General features: G+C 34.5%; 1 protein-coding gene across 5 annotated transcripts in view; it reads right to left on the bottom strand.

The window, feature by feature from the left end:
• The window catches only part of LOC109614504 (uncharacterized), an 80,756-nt gene that overhangs the window by 34,494 nt on the left and 26,976 nt on the right, over positions 1 to 19,286 (bottom strand). For all 5 annotated transcript variants that reach the window (XM_059128770.1, XM_059128773.1, XM_059128771.1 and 2 more), the window contains exon 3: positions 8,151 to 8,189. The gene's annotated coding sequence lies outside the window, so the exon portion shown is untranslated. The remainder of the gene's footprint in view (positions 1 to 8,150; positions 8,190 to 19,286) is intronic.

Here is a 19,286-nt window from a genome sequence, read left to right as displayed (position 1 = left end):
GTTTTTTCATCTTACCCTGTACTTTAATTTTCATGGTATTCACGGGTATTCAAAGTTCGGCCCGGCCGAACTTACAGCTTTTTTACTTGTTCTACTAAGTGTATTTTATTAAAAAATGAAAAAATTAAATAAGAAAGAACTTAATCGACATACTAAGAAAGTCCGGTTTTTCAAGTCGGTCTTCTTCTGATAAATTGGACATCTTTGGGAAAACCTCTTTTATTTCAATTATTGCTACTGTCATCTCTCCACTATTGGCACAACTACTGTACCCCATATTGTGCCACGCTTCCATTTGGTGTCTAGTTTAATAATTCAATTTTGTTGCCTGCCTTCTTTAATTGTTTCGAACAACGATATACCACCAAACATACACACACACACACATACTCACACCACATGCTGTGAAAATACTTCGGTACAAATTGACTTCAACACATTTGAGAATTCTCAACGGCATCAGAATGTCAAAATGCTTTGGCAAATTATCTCATCAATGGCAGAGCGTTTCTAGATAAGTTGGATCTTTGACGATGCTGGTGCTGATGATGGCGATGATGATGACGACGATGCCATGCTGAAACTAGGTTAAACATGTGCAATACGAGGTCAGTTGTCGAATGTTGAATGGCAGGTGCGTAGGGGAAGAGGTAATTAGTTTTTCATCATCTTTCGGACAGATCAATTGGTAAAGGATGACAAAATAATTTGGAAATGGCAACAATAGATCAGTTCCAGAACATGCAAGAATCTATTACTTTAACCATGCTATAGACTTTTTTACTTAAATCTTGTTTCTGTACCCGAATAACTAGTCCAACTTAAAGACCAATTTAAGAGAAAACGATAAAAATGGCGGAAAAGTGCGCTCTCTTTACAAACTCATCGCCATGGACCAGCTATGAGCAGCCTCGAATGAAAAAGCAGTGTTGCCAACATTTTGAGAGCTAGAAGCGTAATTAAAAACCAGAAAAGCGTAAATGGCGTAAAAACTTTCCTTAAAAAAGCGTAAAAAGCGCTATTTATTTTTTTCTAACCAAAATGGCTAAATTGTCAATAAAACATTTTTTTTTTAACTAAATACTGTTTTATTCAAAAATTTAGTTCACATCTTTTATAAACATTTCATGTATATAAGTGCACACATATTTTTAAAAAATATGATAACTTTTGACAGAGATGTCACATCGCTTAATGACATACCGCGTTTGCATTTGTTCCCGTACAAAATTCAATTGACGCAAAGAATGTTGTATTAAGAACATTTTACATGTGGTTAAAACTTACAGACATATACATTTTTACAAACAATTATGTTCACCTATAAAACCCATAGCTTCAAATGCAGTTGGAATGTCTGCATCAGTTTCTTCATTTTGCCATAAGACAGTTTGTAAAAAATAGTTTGACTTTTTGTAAACTTCCTGTGTAGAAATTTGTTTACAGACATTTGACGTCAGGTCATATTTGTCACAGCACGTATTCTCTCGACGAAGGCCATATTTAATATGTAAAATAGAATTTACAGAATTAAAGGATAATCTGTTTCTGATTTTCGATTTATATAAATTCATAGCTCTGAATGCTCTTTCTACTTCTGCATTTGAGTATGGGAAGTTAACCAGTATTATAACGAATTCTGATAAATCTTGGGATTTTACCCTATGGAATCTTTGAACTCATTTACTTCTATCCATATCTATCTATTGTCAATCTTAGTTCCATATTAGAAATGACATCCGCGTTTTTTTTTTGTTCATTTTACTTTTCCTTCAATTGGTTTATAATACACAAAATTCTTCATTTAATTTTGGTTTATTAAAAAAGAGTTACATGTAAACAAAAGAAATTCAATGACAGGAATGAAAGACACCTAGAGAATTTGCAGTAAAGAACTTGTGTAGAACTTACCATAATATCAAAATATTCGAATGTATAAACATTGCCACATTTTAAAATCTAAAACCCGCTAAATGCACCAACAGAAAAGATGAAAAGCGTACGCACAGTGCATTTTTTTCGTTACGCGCTATGCCCACTATTTTGGCGTTTTGGGCGGTCTAAAAAGCACCATAAATGAAAAGCACTAAGTTGGCATCGCTGTGAAAAAGTATGAATAAAGCACACATATTCTCTCTCGATTTTAATTTCCCTCTGAGAGAGAGTGCGGGAGAGGCTCTTACCACTATTAATACAAATATTGTGAGCAAGGCTGCCTTAGACTAATGAATATATAGACGACGGAATTTTGGTTTGTCTTTTTATCCAGATGGCTCTCACTGAATTAATGCCGAATTTTCCGATTTTCCATTTAATATACACCTACATCTTGCTATGGAATAATATTTTTTAAATACCTTACAGTTGTTAATATTTCTAACATTTTAGAGTAGAGTGACTTCAATGTTTCATTTTTACCTCTGAAACGACATCTGCTGATTCGAATTTTTTCGAAGAGAGGCTGTGGGAGTTTTCCTCTATCTGTATATTCATTAGACTATATTCTCACCAGACCAGAGTTGAGCAAAATAGAGAAATATATAATTTCAGGTAGGCAAGCTGAGAGCAGGCACCCATGCCTTCAAAGAGCGTAACTCTCACTCACAACCATTGAAAAACAATGTAATCAGAGAGTACCAAAATTGAGAAAACATAACTGACTCTCTGGCCGGCCCTGATTTAAGAAGAATTAAAATTGAATTATTCTGAATATTTTATTGTTTTTTGTATACTCTGCTTCCGATTTATCTAATTTTCATATTTTCACAGGTATCACGTTTCCGGCTTTTCTGAGAAAAGTAATTCTCAGAGCGAAATTCTCTTTTCTCTCAACCTATGAGATAAGCAAATAGTTGTAAAAATTAATATCAAGGTGCATACTTTTAGGTGCTCATATGGTGAGAACATGTATTATTTCCATAACCGTTCAAAAAAATCTTTCTAAATTTAATAAAAAGTTTCTCCGAAATTTATTTAATTTTCTAGTTTTTCCTTTAATACGCAAATCGGCAAACATTTAATATCCTCCTCAGACTTTCAGTTTGGGTCAAGTTTGTCCACAACAACAAAAAACAAAACAGGAGTGGCCATAAAACTATTATTTGAAGTCCTTGCTGGCTTTCAAAACTTTCAAGGACACAAAACTTTTCCAGTTACCGAAAAATAAAATAAACACACACACACATCCATAGACCAATACACCCTCAGATTCACCCTAGCGGCAAAGGTGACTGACTGACTATCTGACTGCCTGGTTGGCTGCCAATGGATGTGGAAAGTTGCAATTATTCTTGCCATACAGGGAAGGCAACAGGAGGAAAATCACCAAACAATTTTTGTCATTCTTCTGCTCCTTTCCCTTCATCCATGGATAGCAGATTGTGGCTGTAATGGCTTTTTTTGGGGCAGAGAAAAATATAAAATTGTTGTTGTTGCCAGTAATCTTGTTGTTGTTGATAGGATTCATGTGGTTGGCAGTGACTTTTTTGGATTTTTGCAGGGGAAGATTTTGTGGCTGGCATTTGGTGGCGGTTGTGATGATGCTTCTGCCGCTGCTGAGTTTTTTTTTTTTTGGTAATAAAATTGGAAAAAGTAAAGTTGATGACATTGAAATGAATATTTTTTTTTTCTCAAGAAAGACAACAGTAATGTTTACTGTTGTTGTTGTTGTTGCCGTTTTACCAGCAATTTAATTGTGTTTCTTGTCGCCTCGAATGAAGAAGACAAGACAACTGGAGGAGCAAAAAACAAAAATAAACATGTTCTGTATTTTATTTCATGTCCATAGAGCATCGCTCAGGTGTGCAGAGTATACTTAGTATGTCATACTCCATGTTACACGACATAGTAATATTCTTCGGAATTTAGGAAAAATATTGGTTACGATATTGGGTATTTGAAATTTACAGGATGTGACTTCCGCACGGAATAACTTGAAACAAATAAAAAAAGCTAAGTTCAGCCGGACCGAATTTTTTATACCCTCCAATATTTGGAAAGAACTGGAAACATTTTTAAAAAATTCCGAAAAAATACCACTTAAATGGAAAGCGTTATATGGGGACTATACGAAGACGTGGACCTGCTTACGAAAGTTTTTATCATTGGCTCCAGTACCCATTATGAACTTCAAATACGAAATTTGAAATAATTCCGGTAAATAATGTGACTAAAATTATGAAAATACCGAATATCGGGAGGTACCGCCATATGGGAGCTATACGAAGACGTGGACCTGCATACGAATTTTTGTTGATATAGGTTGTAGTACCCATTAAGATCTTCGAGGACGAAATTTGAAACGATTCCGGTGAATCATGCTGCTGAAATCATTAAAATGCTGACTATCGGGTGGTACCGTTATATGGGCGCTATAAGAAGACGTGGACCTGCATACAAAAAGAGTCAAAATACTTTTCACCATTGCCTTATCTATTCACCAAATGCTTGGATTCTCTCTTTTATGTAGGGCATCCAATATTTCGCCATAGCCGAACCCAAAACCATTTTACTTGTTTTTTCCCTGGCTTTTTTTCATTTAAGTATCAAGCAGACCAAGGTGTTATTTGCCGTTGTTGCTGTTGCCATTGCTGTACCATGGCAAAAAGAATAAAAATTGACATCAAGGATTCTCCATCAAGGATGTCAGGTTGAAACGTCGTTGGCAAACAACGACAACAACAAATATAATAATGATGAGAAAAAACCCGAAACAAGTACCGTATGGCGGGCAAAAGAGAAGGGTGATTTATTATTGGGATCTTTTTTCCTTTCAATGTCATGTAAAAAGCAAAAGGCGAAGAAGAAACAGTTAAGAAGAAGAATTGCCAACAGAAGCAATGGCAGCAGTGGCAAGAGCAGTAGTGTTAATAAATGGCTTTTGGATTTGGTTGCTTACATTTTGTTGTTGTTGCTCTCTATACAACCTCAGCCACTTTGAGCGGTAGTCCTTCAGCGGTAGTTTAAGGCTTGATAACATCTTGATTAAGTTGCCTCCGCCACCATCATCCTCATCATCGTTCTATGCAATTCTTAATGAAATGTGCATTTTATTACAAATAATAAAATAAAAACCAAAAGGAGGGAAATAAAATATGGATTTGGTTGAGTTTATAATATTGGAAAGGAATTTTCTAGCTATAAGTTGGCTCCTTATTGGAAACAAAGTAATAATCGGGGACTGTTTATGAATATTTTCTTATGTATTTATTCAATATATCATCATTATATTTAATCCATCGAATTAAAAATCGTGGATTTTTCTGATGATTTTGTAAACATTTTTCTGGATCTATCAAAGCAAAACGGCAATTAGAGAAATATTTTATTAACATTTTTGGGATCTGTTAGAATAAAAATTCTGGATTTTTCTTGGATTTTTATTTTTACTTTGTATATTTCAGGAAGATTTTCTCAGAATCGATCAAAGCAATATTTTGCCGATTTTTTAATATTATTTTCCCAGAATAATTCGAACGAACAGTACCATGTTCTTGGATTTTTTAATTATTTTCCCTGGACAGGTCCATAATATTTTTTGAGGAAAAATCCATATATTATTAGAGGAATTTTTTAAGAATATATTCAGAAGATAAATCAAAATACTTTTCGAGGATTTCTTAAAAAAAAAAACTATTTTCAGGATATGTCAGGGCAATAAGAGTGGATTTTGTGGGAATATATTCACTTCACGCTATATTTTTGGTATTTTTATACCCTCCACCATAGTATGGAGGGTATACTAAGTTTGTCATTCCGTTTGTAACACCTCGAAATATTAATTTTAGACCCCACAAACTATACATATATTCTTGATCAGAATAAAATCCTATTTCAATCCCCCATCACGTTTTGGTATAGTGCGCATAAACTGTATCTCCTTATATTCGTTTTTTTGATGATGTTAGCGACATTATTAACCGGAATTGTTTCAAATTTCGTATATGAAGTTCCTAATAGGTGCTACAGCCTGTGCCAGTAAATTGTTTATGCAGATACAGGGCTTAGCCCCCATATAACGGTACCTCCATATACTCGGTATTGTGATGTTTTTGCGGCATTATTCACCGGAATTTTTTCAAGTTTAGTATTCGAATACTTTAATGGCTATGATAAAAATTGCCTATGAACATCCACGTTTTCGCATGGACCCCAAAATAATGGCAACTCCCAATATTCTGCATTCTTAAGATTTAATATTTTCCAAGTATTTTTTTTTTAATTTTCTGTAGATATTGGAATTGTTTGAAATACATTTATTTTCTCAGAATTTTTAAAAATATTTTCCAATCTTTAGGAGCAATAATACTTGATATTTTATCATATGATACGTTTCAAACGTACCTCATCAAAATAACTGTCTACTATTTCACCATTTCTAAGAAAATAATTTACCTCATAGAAAAAGGCAAAATCATCCAATATTGTGAAAACTTTTCAAATCCTAATATTTTTATAAGTTTTAGGTTAGAGGAGAAAATGGGCAATATCGGCATACTTCATCAAGTACCACCCCCACATCGGTTCAAAATATTGAATAATTCTAGCTCGTGTAAAATGGGAAAAAGGGTTCGATGGTCTTCACACATCCCAATATCTTTGCCAACAAAAGATCTGGCAGAGACCACTTCTGCTGGTATCTCATCCACATCGGGTCAAAATTTTGAATGAGAATAAAGCTCATAAATCGCAAATTGAGCATTCGACTCCTTTCAAACTTAACACATCCCAATATTTATATGAACTCAATATCTGGTGTGAACCCAAAAAGGGGTTCAACATTTTGAATAACCATATTTCCATTGACGCAAGATCTTTTGTGAAGATGGTAAGTTTCAGCACACTACTCCTGGCCCCTCGCCCCGAAGGTTCAAAATTTTGTGTAACCAAAACTATCGTCAAAGACGAAGTGAGTATTCGAACCTTTTCTAATTTCACACATACCAATATTTCTATTAACACAATAATATCGGTCCACACCATCAATTACCTCCCCACAAAAGGTTTACATTTCGATTAACAATTTTTCTCAAAAAACAGGAAATAAATTTTTGATTTTCTTCAAATTTCCAATTTCCCAATCCAATTCGATTTTTTTTGTATTAGATGAAATATAATATTTCGCTCAACTATATCTGATACCTCACTCACATTTCGATATTTTCCAAAAATTATAATTGAAAGTTGTAGATATAGTCCAAATCTGTCAGGTTGTAATTATTATTATCAGACTTATGTCAGATATGGAAAGGACAATATTAGTCCACACCTTCGGTATCTCCTCCATAAAGGGTCAATAGTTTGAATAATCATAACACAAGTCAAAATATATTTAAATAAATGGCAATGACTCATGGTATATAATTGTCGGCAAGGCAGAGTGATACATTTTTCAGAGAATATCTCCTTGGAGTATAAAAGAAATAATCTTGAATTTTTATTGTCTCAATTTTTTATTACTTCGTAGGACATGTAGGAAATATCAAAGCAATGATTTTAAATAGATCAAAATTTCTCTGGGTTTTCTATAAATATATGCGCAGGATTTTTTATGAATATTTTTTTAGGGTATATCTAAAGTGACTTTTTATTTTTTTCACTATTTTTTTTTTTTTTTTTGAAAATGGTGTTTTCCGTTTGAGTTCTTTCCTAACTGCAACACATGCATACGATTTTACATCCCCTATGCATAATTTAACATCCCCTATTTTTGTAGTCTTCTCTGTAAACAGTTTTATTTTCATCATGTGTCGTCCTGTAAATAACTGATTTTTAGCCTTCCCCCTATGTTTTTATGCAATGGTGCATCTTGATACTTATAGGATAGAATAACTTTAATTATAATATACATCTGTATATACATAAACGTGTTGACGAAAATGACATAAGTATAGATATATAGAAATTTAACTGAGGGAGAAACACAGACAGTCAAGAAAGTTGTCAGAATTTATTGACAAAGGATAATATTTTTGGGTGACTTATGGTCAATGCAAAAATAACCAATAAAAATTAAAATACGTAAAATCGGCTTTAAATACAATTTGCATTTAAGGGATCACAGTTTCGTGATGGGTTATTTTATCCATTAATTTTTAGCAATTATTTTTTCCAAATTTTAAATAATAATACCTGTGGTGTTGTATACTTACATAATTAAATAGGTATTTTGGCCATGTTTGCAAGGTACACTGGAATAAAATGAAAAACATTTTTTAGAATATATAAAATCAATAACGTCTCCGTTTTTATAAATATTTAACATCCACAATGAATATTATATATAAAATAAGCCCTGCCCACTTGACCACACCTGAGATTAGATCGAAAGGTCTGAAGTGATTAACATAGGCATTAATAGCAAAATTGATTCAAAAATGCAATATTTTGTAGATTTTTTAAGGAAAATAGTCTTCTAGAGACAATTTATAGGAGAAAAATGAAATTAAATTTCTCTTCAATAGAATTCGTCATCTTTAAAAAAAATTATTGTTTTTTTTTTGTGAGAAGCTTGGGAATTTCTTCTACTTTAATATGGAATTCTATATCTGTGTTTAAGATTATGTAAGAGAATCTCTCACTTTCTTGACAATATATCACCAGTTTTAATTAATGAAAATAAAAAATGTCTTATTAATAATATAAAGTACCATCACATGGACATTGCAATTAGTCATTGTTGTTGATGTTGTCATTGTTAAGTTCCAACAAAAAAACACTACTGTTTCTTTGAAAAACCAAGAAAAAGAAATTAAGATACAAGTCACAATAACTTAAAATAACGGAACAAAAAAACGTATCGTCCAACAACAAGAGGGGTCCATTATTGCCAAGGAACAACCAAAAAGGTTTTCTTCTTGGCACAAAAGACGAAAACAAAACAAAGAATGAGAAAAAATGAAATAACAATAGACCAGCAGCACCACCATTAGGTAAAGGGGTAACAGTAGCGGCAGCAACAATGGTGTTCAACTCACTATGGACATGTGGATGGCTAGATGGATGACTGGATAGATAGCTGGTTAGGTAACCACACTAACTAACCAGCCCGGCAGCCAAGAACAATGCTGGCTTGCAAAAATAATGGCGATAATGTTAAGAGCTTTTTGGAGAAGAATGGATGCTGTTATGGCTGAAACTCAATATTAGTTATTATTAAAAATATATACAGGGTGAGATGAAAACAAAAAAAATTGCAACCTGCAACTTCAGACTGCTGTCATTTCTAAGCCACACATCCGAAAGCTGTTAAAATTATTCCAGTGACAGCTCATTATATTGTTTACAAGCTAGAATGGCATTTTGGTGAGAATTTTCCAGAAAAAAAGTTATTCGTGATGGAACTTAAGCGTCATAGTGTGATTTCTTTATATTTGGCTGGAAAACCACAACTGGCTATCGTTAGAGTACTCCAGCATTTAAATGTGAATAAATCGTTTGTGTCTCCTACCATCGCTCTTTACCGTGATACTGGTAGCGTTGCCCGACGTCAAGGAAGTGGACGGAAGAATACAGCAACATCAGCAGAAATGATTCGAAAAGTAAAGAAGCGACTTGATCGAAACCCGCGTCACAGTGGCCGAAAAATGGCTCGTGAGCTGAACCTATCGCAATATTCCATTCGGCAAATACTGAAAAATGAGCTCGGGGTAAAACCATTGAAATTCCAAAACACCACAACAGATACAAAATAGACTCAAAAGAGCTAAAGAGTTGTTTCGCTTGGCCGAAAGTGGTGAACTGCCGAATTTGGTTTTCTCCGATGAGAAAACATTCGTTGTCCAGCAGTTTGTAAAGAAACAAAATGTTCATGTATACTTGCCAAAGAGGTCAGCGGAAAATGTGCACCTTCGGTTGGCCACCAGAACTCAAGCGCGGCCATGATGATGGTGTGGGCCGCCATAGCAGCCGATGGTCGCTCTCCGCTCATATTAATCGACCGTGGCATCAGAATAAATGCCGAATATTATCGCGAAAATATTCTGGAGGGTGTATTAAAGCCTTGGGCACGCAAAACATTTTGGCCACAAACCTTGGACATTCCAACAGAACTCAGCACAGGACTCGCACTCAGCACGCGCCACCCAAGTATGGTTACAAAATGAGGTTCCTCGCTTCATTTCCAGGGCACAATGCCACCAACATCTCCGGATACCAATCCGTTGGCCTATTGTGTCTGGAGTATTTTGGAAAGCAAGGTTGGCACTAAAAAATACCAAGGTGTCGATCACCTCAAGCAAGCGCTTCGCCGAGAATAGGCCAAAATACCGTAGAGCAACATTCGGGCAGCGTGTGACGGTTTCATTGGCCGTTTGAAGGTCATAATTCGTGCCAAAGGTTGCCAATTCGAACAAATCTAAATTTATTCTAAAATTTGATGCTATTTCCGACTTTTATTTCAATAAAATATTTAAAAAAATGGAAAAACTATGGCGTTTGACTTAATTAACACTGGGTTTGCAAAGACGGTTTTCAGGTGACTTTATTCTTTTCTGTTCCAGAACCTATAAGAATTTTGTATTTCTGCTTTTTTTCGATTTCATAAATGGAAAATTAGTCATCGTAGTAAAAACTTTTAGATTTTTGGAGTTCGGAAGCATATGATACTGATGTTGACTCATTTCTCATGACTTTTTGCTATTCATTCCTCTTTTTTAAGGGTTTTATTTTTTTTTTTTTTTTAATTTCAGGTGGTCATAAATAGTTCCAGTTTGGGTTTCAATTTGCGGTAAGTTCTTCTAATTTTTTGGAAAATATTATATATCTGGGATATCCCTTTACGGAATACTCCACCAAGAAAACTTTTCAATATTTTTACCAAACCTGGTGTTAATATCAAAGCATAAAAGAAAGATAGACGAAATGCAAAATATGCCAAAACCAACAATGATTTGATTCTCTTTGGCGGAGTAAAAAGCCAAAAGATTCAAAGAAACCTCCAAACAAGCGACCACATTCACAGAAGAGCCAACCACACACAGAGAGAGGGACAAGGCAACAGAAGATAATAATAAAAGCACTTGAAGGACAACGTGTGCATAAACAATAGGCAAATGAAATAATAAAAACAAAACGAAAAAATAGAACAATTTCAAGAGATAGCATGCATTGGCTTTGGCCAAATCACACACACACACACGCTGTCCTTCGTATACGTGTACATGCATAACGGTTTGCCAAAGCAATCTACTTTACAATAAAACAAGAAGAATGAAAGAAATTCACGAGAAACAAAAACAAAAGAAGATAAACATGGTAAAGACAAACCAAAAGAATAACTGAGCAAAATACAAGAAAAAAATGACACAACAAAAACAATAAAGGCCAGAAAGCCATTACAACAATGAACACTAACACCAATAAACATTAGCACAAACACACACTCACACGGACGCTACAATTGTAACATATGCTTCGTTAAGCTTTTTCCATAACCTTTCTTTTTGTTTCATTCCCCTAAATCCCCTCAACCCACCATTTGGTCTAGTGCAAGGAAAATGACCAAAATGGACTTTGAAGGCTTTAGCAGCGGCATCAACTGCTAACCCAACTACTACCACTGCCATTCAACATTACATTAACCAAGAACAAAAGCTTGAACAAAGCAAATAGAGAAAACAAAACAACTACAACAACGAGAAGAAAAACAATAACATCAGTGTCTAATAAACGTGCCTAAAAGCATAAAACCTAAGAAGATGCTCTAGCCTTGTTTTTTTAAAATCAAAATAAATAAAAGAAGTAATGATGATGATGATGGCGTTGCCAATGATGAGGATGCCTCATTGTTGTTGGGCCCCCTTGCTATTTAGATAATGAGCTAGACACGGAGAGAGAGAGCGAAAAGAATACAGAGTGAAAGATAGGGTATTTCGACGAAAACGGGAGATTTGTGTGAAGTTGATGTGGGGGAGAAAAACAGGTGTGGGAACTGCCATGGGGCCATTCCAAGGTATTTAAAAAAAATATAACGGAAAAGGAAAACATTTGAGATATCAGTAGTGGAATTCTCTAACTCATTTTTTTAGTTACCTACAAAAGTTGGTAAAATTAAAATGCTTATAATTTCGGTAATTACCAAATGTTTAGGTAAGATAGCGACGAAATCAAAGTAGTCGCTAAGATCTAGCTATAGATACCAATGTTGTCAACTTTAACTAATGTTTTATATCAAGATTTTTGGTTTCAAAGTTTCCGATTTTTGTCGGTAAATAAAAAATGAGTTAGAAAATCGCGTTGCAGATCAGGTCATTTTGTCCCCTAAAGGCTAGTTTATGGATCATGATGGATTATCTTACATTAAGTATTTTTTAGCATACTTTTAGGCGCTCTCTAATTGCCTTTGACTGAAAAAAAAAAACGTTTTCTTGTTTTTTATGCTCTCAGCCATATGGCTAATCGAAATAACGGGTTTAGGTCTCTTTGGACAAAATCCTTTTTTGCACATTTGCGTACGATAATTTTCGAAGGTAGTATCCGATTTTATCGAAACTTGGTACATCATAATATTATTATCAAAATTAGATAGATTTGAGAGATGGGCAATATCGGGACACTCCTTCTGATACCCCACCCACAACAGGTCATTTTTTAATAAAATATCTTGCTTCTTAGAAAGTGAAAGTACCATCCGATTTTTCTCCAACTTTGCAAATCCTTATATAATGGTTGGTATTGGGTTCGTACATTAAGTACCTCTCCCACCAAGGGTCAAATTTTTGAATAATTATAACTCTTATAAAATTAGAGTCCGATTGTTTTCAAATTACACACATTCTTATATTTTCACATGCGCAAGATCTGGTATAACTATGGGATACATCGGTCCACACCTTTAGGTACCTTCCCCCAATGGGTCAAAACTTTGAAACGCGAAATGAGCATCCGATTTTATACAAGCTCGGGACATTTTAATACTTTTATCAGCAAAAGATCTAGTGTGAAGATGGTAGATATTGGACAACTCCTTCCGGTACCTCCCCCTCAAAGGATCAAAATTTTGAATAATTATAACTCTTATTTAATATGAACTAAGAGTCCGATTATCTTCACATTTTGCACATTTAAATATTTTCACTAACACAAAATCTGATATGAAGAAGGGAAGGGATAGCATCCACTCCAAGGACCACTCCAAGAGAAATGCGTTTACTTATTTTGTCTGCCTTATGACTGTCTTTTACTATACCATTTTCAGCATTCTGGGCAATATTTCAGAAAAATCAATGTTGTATTTCGGTACTATGTTTATCGAAGATCAGAACCACTTCCGCATTTTTTCCGATAAATTCCCTCTTTTCTCAAAAAAATTTAGCGTATACTTCATGACGTTATATATACGCCATGAGTCATCAGACAAAGTAAACTCTTAAAAAGGGATCTTTTTTTAATACAAATAATCCCGCTGAAGAAAAAACATTTCATTCATTCAAAGATCATCCAATCCACGCAAAAATACTTCGTTACCCCTTGAATAACCTTGAATTTCCCCCGAAGAGCTAATTATCATCTTAAAACAATAATAATCAAATACTTGACTGACTATCTGTACAAGTGGACGACGACAATTCAACAATTGACTGGTCATCCATAAAAACCAAACGACAAATGTTTTCGCTTGGTCTCTGTCCATCGGAATAATCTTTTGTCTATTATCGAACGTCTGTGAATAAGTGCCTGTTGTTGTGTACATTTCGAAGTATATTTGCATATTTTACTCTTCTACCAGAAAACAACAACAACAGCAAGAAGAAGACGAAGAACCAGACAATAACAAAATACTTAGAATAAAACAAAACAAAAAATAAATACCACATAGTATCAGGTCAACTTGAATATGCAAGAGGGACATTATCATTATTCTACCACTCATAAATATTAGATGTTCGAATATTTACTTCTGTACTTATGCTGAAGTATGATACTGTATGGACCGATTGCAATGTAATCCATTGGTATACCACATTCTTGTACCCAGACACTCAGAAAAATACACACATATACTCACACACACACACACACACATATATATGAGATAGAAACTTTTGTTCTCTACGATGTGCAGGCATAATGCCATCTATGTATGTTGGCCTAACACATTTGAACTTACAGCACACCGAGAACTCCCTCCCATCGCTCTCTTTCATTACTGGTGCTGTATAATCAAACTCATACATATATGTAAGCAGCATATTGTTCCACATACATATTTTTCTATCGCCATCATCATCATCATCATAATAATAAAAAAAATGATAATGATAACATCAGTTGGAGTCGACAAGCCGACCAAAGAACAACTAAACCATTCAGCACCCAACAAGTCAGGCTGCCAACCACCAGGCTGTTATGGGCTTCAATGCAACACACACACACACCCTTTAGTAATACAGTGCCATATAATACCACACACAGACTCCCACCCACCCACATAATGATCTTCTTTGCTCTGCGCCAACAATAAGTTGGAGATATGTAACACACATCTGGGTTTTATACGACATACATACACACAAATGCCTTTGTGTGCGAGTTCATATGTGTAAGGTTCTCAATGACAAACTGTTTGACCTATTGATTGATTGACTTGGGTAAAATGTGTTATTGTGCTGTTCGGATGTGCATACCGTGGGCTATTAGTTTTGTCTGTCGCCAATTTTCAGTGGAGCTCTGATGGCGTGAGGCTTATAAGCACCTCTCCGAATAGCTTTGGTGACTTGAGAGATGTATGAAAATGAGAAGCTTGAATGAGTGGAAATTAGGTAGCTTGAGGAAAGTTTTCAATACCTTAATTTTTGAAGTAAATAACATTTGCGAGCATTTCATTAAAATGTGAAACTCTTTCGAAATTAAAAAAATAAATTAATTATTTATTAATTAATAAAATAAAAAAAAATAATAAGAATAAATAAAAAAGCAGCCATGTTTCCAAGCCGAACTTTTAGAAGGAACTTTAAAAATTAAAAAAAAAAAATCCATCCAAAAATACCATTCAAATGAATGTGGGGCCTACGAAAGCGTGAACCTGCAAAAGTTTTTTGTTTTTTTTTGTCATAGGCTGCAGTACCTATTCCGAACTTATTTTTTTAAATTTTTTACATCGTACAAACACTTCGTTGATTTGTTCTTTAAAAATGTTTCACTTTTGAAGGAAGGGCACCAATGTAGACCATTTTCACACTTTATCTTACTTTGATAAGAATGTTAGGATTTGCAAAGTTAGAAGAGATTCGGATACTAACTTTATCTTCTACAAACGATTACATTTTAGGAAAGGTACCAGAAGGTGTTCACCATTGTTTCCTTTGATATAGAGTAATGATAGTAGGAAGCAGAACTCCGATTTGTTCGCTTTTACTCACGAGTGAAAAGAACTCGAAATGAACTGCGTAATCGAAGTGTACGAGGTTTACAAAAAAAAAGTTTACTCTCCATTCTCGTTCGAAGAATACGAGTAGGAGTCAAAATGATTAAAAGGGAAAGAGTAAAATCGAGTGTAAAAACAAATGTATTTGGCGTGTGAGTGTTTGTACAAACAAATCAGGTTTGAGCTTGCTAGGAGCTGGGGATGGGGAGATCATGTATTATAGCCATGGAGGAAAAATAGAATGTTTTTCAAAATATCGGTTGCAAAAGCAACTGCTTTGTTGGTACAGAAATCCAGATAATTACCTGCAAAAGAACGGTTTGACAAAAACTAGATGAGTACTCTGCAAGAGTAAAATCTGCTCTATTTCGAGAAATGTTTACTCTCACTCGACAGTGATAAACTCCAATTACCAATTATGTTCTTGTTCGAGGGGCATAGAAAATGAGAGTATACTCAATATCTGTTTTCTACTCGAAGGAATTTTAACGCTCCAATTCGTACGAGTTTTACTCTCTACTCGAATTCGAGCGAGCATTTTAGATCTATGGTTTAAATAGATACGGTCAATTATTTCGCAGATAATGTGAGTTATAACCATGGAAAATTTCTAGATTTTGTGTAAATATTACCATGTGCGGAATTTAACTAAATCGAATACTCCTTCCGTCATGTACGATTTGTATGGATTACTTAAAAAAACCAACACCAACTTTGTTAGAGATAATGAAAGCGGGGCCCTCGTCCTGGAATTAGATCCAAATATGATAGAAACATTACGTTATGTCACGTTTGTACCAAATTGAATATTCCTTTCCCCCTACTTATTAGGACGGATGGACATCTCTAGATTGACTCCAAATGACCTGAAACCGATTTTTTTCTAAAAACACATATAATCTTAAACCATTATTACGATGAGGCAAAGTTTTATATACTCTACCATGCGAAACGTGACTTATGACAAATGAGATTATGACACGTGCAATTACAGCTCATTTCATTATTCAAATCGGACCGAAACTTTAAAAATACCAGGAAAAGATACGTCGTCAACCATGAACTGACTGGAGCAAATGAAAAAACAAGTAAAAAAGCAGCTTAGTTCACCCGGGCCGAACTTTTAATACCCTCCACCATTTGGAAGGAACTTGAAAAATTTAAAAAATCCGAAAAGTACGACTTAAATGAAAACCGTTATATGGGGACTATACGAAAACGTGGACCGACATGACCCATTCACGAACTTAACCTGTCTACTGGTAAACTATGCATACATGCACAATTTTAGCCTTCTATCTCAATTCGTCAATTCAATTCGACAGACGAACATCGCTAGATCGTCTTATAATTTTACGCTGATCCAGAATATATATTCTTTGTAGGGTCTATTATATTTCGAGGAGTTACAAACGGAATGACAAGGCTAATATACCCTCCATAGAATGGTGGAGGGTGTAAAAATGGGATTGGAATTTTAACTTAAAGTGTAGCTTTCTTCTACTTTTAAATGGGAATATTAGGAAATGGAGGACATCAAGTTCACTAAATAGAAAAAATACGTCGTCTAACCAATGACTTGTATACTATAGTTGCAGACCATGATAATGGCGGAATAGGGTATATTGAAATATAAGTTATATTTCCTTGATCCGGATTGTGGTTCGGTTTTGTGCCATTTTGATATATTCTTTAATTTTATGCGATACATTCACACACTACAAAAACAAATATCCCTTACAAATTGCTCAAAGCCGCATTATACCCTTCTAATCCCTGCGGGAAATAGAGTAACTCTCTGTGGTATATTCTACCACTAAATACCAGAAATATCCCTTAAATAACACTTGCAACCAAAGAAGGACACAGAATATTTTTCCCCTTTGGAAGAAAATGGCTGAAAGCTAAATACAAATAATAAAAGGAGAATTGAAGGGAAAATATAAGGGAGAAAACAGCAGACAAACTGACAGTTTTTATAATAGCCAAAGTACACTTACATCTAACGAATAACGAATAACAAGAAGTCCTAATGTTCAAAATGTGCAGCAGCAGCAGCAAAAACAACAACAGCTTCATCAACTGAACATCAAACTGCTTATGTGATGAGTAGCTTAGAGAGAAATAAAAGAAAGAGAATTCAATGAAAACTAACAGCAACAACTAACAATCGGCAACTGATGATGTCTGCTTTCTTTATTTTATTCTTTCTTTAGTTTTGTTTTCTTCTTGTTGTTGTTGTTGCCATGGTAAGAAGGAAAGCTGGCAAAGGATAAGAAGCGTTAACAAATTGTGCATTTGTTGTTGCTGTGGAGAATGAATAAGTCCACCATTGTAGGGCCTTTTTAGTTCATTTAGCGTTAGTGCTGTGTGTGTTAGGTGTGCGTGTGCATTTGTGTTCTACTCAACACTCCTTCATCATACCTGTCATTGTGTGTTAAGCGTTAAACGTTATTGTTCTTTGCTTGCAGCATTTCTAAGCTGCTAAGTGCTAAGATTCCCTATTAACACATATACACGGCATAAGCGTACTCACACACACACACACACATTCACACGCATGTTGTGTTGTAGACATTTAAGAATAGCACATCTAATACCAAGTATCCTTGTAAGGATTCTTTTGTATGTTGCAAATTTTCTTTTACGCTATTGTCGCGTTAATGAGTATATTCTGTTATGTGTCATTTAGACACACACACACACGTAGCAAGGTTTTTGGAGAAGAGGTGTACATGATATGGTTGTAGTTTTCTTTCGGTGAGAGGGGAGTTCTTATGAAAAAAATAGGTGATATTTTTTGCATATTTGACAAAAGATATTGATTTTTCGATTTTAAATGTAACGAAAAAATAAAAATTCTCATCGGGCAGTAACAGGTTGCGTATACTGTTTATTATCAAGTGTTGCCAATATCGCCCAGAAGGCAAGCCCAATTTGACCAAGTTGCTATTGCCTAAAGGACTAATTTTTCAAATTTCTGATCCAGAAAGGCGGTTAAAAATATATTTTTATGGTCGTAAAAGTCGATAATTTTTAAGAATATCGTTAAGATATCTCGACCAAAATAGTGGAATTTCGAAGACTACCTAGAAATATATCATGATTGTTTAGAATTCTCTTTTCAAAACGAAATAAAAAATAGAAATAAATACATGGTTATGTTACTTCGTTCAGGTTGAACGAAAGCATAACAAGTGGAGAAAGATGTAAATGTTTATAAGTGCGGTTGTAAGATTTAGAAGATTTTCCAAAAGAATTTTAGTTTTATGTAATTCTTTTGTTCCTCTTCTATTGAGCTTACGATCTCGTCACTTGGGTAAAAAAATGTTTTTTGTCATAGAAGTTATTTTTTAAAATAACTTCTGGGGAGAATATCCCAGACAAGAAACAAGGGAACTGATGAGGATTGGTGGCTCTTTCCGGAACCTAGGTATTCCCTGCCTTACCCCCTGGTAAACATTACCATCGTTCTCCACTCATAAACAAACGTTGTTTTTATAAAAACAACAATAATGGGATTTTGCCTGACGATTTTGCAACAACAAAATACTATGGTATCCCAAACAAGCAAGCCAAACACTGTTCTAATAGAGAAGATTTCAAGATTTTTTCGTAGAATTTATGCCCAAAAATATATATTTGCGGAGGGTTTATATTTATCAGAAAATCGGTTGATACCTTTTATTACTTGCTTTGTATTGAATATTTCTTCCATTCTATTCCTAGACTTCAAGAAGAGCAAGATATAGAAACCCTCCCTGTATAAACCTCGATTTATAAACCCTCGACACCAGCTACTACGTATGAGTGATTTCGTAAATTTAATATTACTCATACGCAGCTTTTTCATACTAACGTTTGGAGTCCACGGAACAGATGAGGAATTAGTCTCTCTCTCTATTCTATACACTACTTCGAT

Source organism: Musca domestica, unplaced genomic scaffold, assembly GCF_030504385.1.
Source record: "Musca domestica strain aabys unplaced genomic scaffold, Musca_domestica.polishedcontigs.V.1.1 57, whole genome shotgun sequence".
Lineage (NCBI taxonomy): Eukaryota > Metazoa > Arthropoda > Insecta > Diptera > Muscidae > Musca > Musca domestica.
This window is presented reverse-complemented; position numbering and strand designations above follow the sequence as displayed.